The sequence below is a fragment of the Pinus tabuliformis genome, chromosome 1_2 (assembly GCF_031772625.1).
Source record: "Pinus tabuliformis cultivar Carrire ecotype Pingquan chromosome 1_2, CPIR1, whole genome shotgun sequence".
Taxonomy (NCBI): domain Eukaryota; kingdom Viridiplantae; phylum Streptophyta; class Pinopsida; order Pinales; family Pinaceae; genus Pinus; species Pinus tabuliformis.
The window spans coordinates 298,470,276-298,472,435 of NC_142298.1; the positions used below are offsets into that span (position 1 = coordinate 298,470,276).

Sequence of the window (2,160 nt, forward strand, 5' to 3'; positions counted from 1 at the left end):
GAACAAACGTTAGCTCGTTTTTTATTCTTGGAAGAAATGATTGTAGATAGATAAATTGGTTTTTCCCGGGGCGGACGCAACCAAGTGGACCAAGGCAGTGGATTGTGAATCCACCACGCGCAGGTTCAATTCCCGTCGTTCGCCTCATAAAAGAAGATAAAAAACAGACTGGATCCGAATCCGATTTGTTGTCATTTTCATATTTCGGTGAAAATATTTCTATCTATGTAATAGAAATGGAAACCCGAGCCCTCTTTCTTCATGGGAAACATGAGCCCTTTATCGGACTTGAACCGATGACTTACGCCTTACCATGGCGTTACTCTACCGCTGAGTTAAAAGGGCCCCCTCATCATATATGAATGAGTGAGTCTACTATGGTAGATGGAAAACAAATTGGATATGGATGATCCATCTATCTTTATAGATATCAAGTTGAGAACATATATTATAGTAGCTCGTAGGGTAAGGATCACTATACTGGAAACTCCGGGCTGAGCTGATACGAAGCGGATGGAGACAAGTTATGCCTGAGAGCATTTGCTGAAATATGTTCGTATTGCTAGAAGAGCCAAAGGCTCAACGGGTCAGGTCCTATTGCAATTACTTGAAATGCATTTGGATAATATTCTTTTTCGATTGGGTATGGCTCCCACCATTCCTGGAGCTAGACAATTAGTGAATCATGGACATATTTGGGTCAATGACCATATGGTAGATATACCAAATTACCCTTGCAAACCTCAAGATGTGATTACTATAAGAGATCAACAAATATTGAGAGCTAAGAATATGGAGCCATTCCAGTTTATGGCTCTTTTTCTTCCTGGAAGAGGAAAATCTTTCTAAAATGAATTAGAAAGAATTCAATTAGAAGATTAGAGGAGTTGAGCAAAAAAAATTCCTTGATAAAGAGAAAGAACGACCTAGAATTTCTAAAACTAGAATGGATAGAATCCTTTCTTCTCTCTCGGAAATAGAAGAGAGAGAATTAAGGAATTCCAGAATTTGGATTCAAATGTGGAGGGAAAGAAGTGACGGAATATCCATCAATAGGATTGTGGCGTGTATAGTTTAGTGATACAGGTGGGTTTTATTCGTTACATTATCAACTTAAATAGTTAAAGGATATTTGGATGGATCTCTGATCCATCCAAAGCCCTATCTATCTATCTATAACTAAAGGGACCGATACAACCATCAGAGTCAGAACAGTGAGTTGTGCAATAACTTCTAGATCCATTTGGTTTTCTTTCACCCTCCATTGACTGAATGTATGAATAAAATGTTGTCGGGATCAATCACTTTTCTTCTATTTTTTCTTCTTCGGACTCCTACCCATTGGTGTAGTTTTGATCAGGAACATATGGCCTTGAGCAACTGATATCTTTACAATAATACATAAAATAGACAGAGAACCCTAAATAGATAGAGAACCCTTAAATATCTAGATAATAAAATTTGATACTGGAGAGAAATAAATGGACTAATCCATGTAACGCATTTAATCAAACTGATTGGGGAGGGAATGAAGATATGGTAATAGAGGTTCAATTTTTGATAGATTTTTTTCTTGCTTTTACAGCAGGTATTCTAGCTCTCAAATTAGGTCAAGCACTGTATGACTGATTTTTTCTGCTTTTCTTGGCCTGGCCATTGGCCAAGAAAAGCAGAAAAAATGAGTCATACAGAACTATTTTTAACGAAATGAACAATACGATTGACTGGATTGTTCTTTATCCAACTGAATAATGGCTGAGCGGACCAAAGCGGCGGATTGCTAATCCGTAGTACGGATCATCCGTACCGAGGGTTCGAATCCCTCTCTCTCCGTTCGTCCACTATTGATCCTGAAAACGAATAACCCCGAATCTTTCTACGGAACGGAAAAGGCCCATTAACCTAGAGACTTCCTATTTTGACCCTTTTTTTCATTACATAGCACAAAATGATAAAGTTATCATTTTGACTGAGCATTTGAACTCAATATTTTATTTTTTCCCGCAGTAAAGTATTATTGTTTATGGAACAGTAATAGCTCCACTCTTTAGTAGAAAAATTATATTTTTTTCATCAAAAATTATATCTGACTTAGTCCATAAATTGCAAAGGTATCGTTCATGAACAAATGGAAGGATTAGAATATCTCGTTTCTTTCCT

At 37.2% G+C, this 2,160-nt stretch overlaps 1 non-coding gene across 1 annotated transcript; it reads right to left on the reverse strand.

The window, feature by feature from the left end:
- Positions 1-273: 273 nt before the first annotated feature.
- TRNAT-GGU (transfer RNA threonine (anticodon GGU)) lies at positions 274-345 on the reverse strand. The gene has a single exon. It is a non-coding gene; the product is annotated as a tRNA-Thr (tRNA).
- Positions 346-2,160: the final 1,815 nt, after the last annotated feature.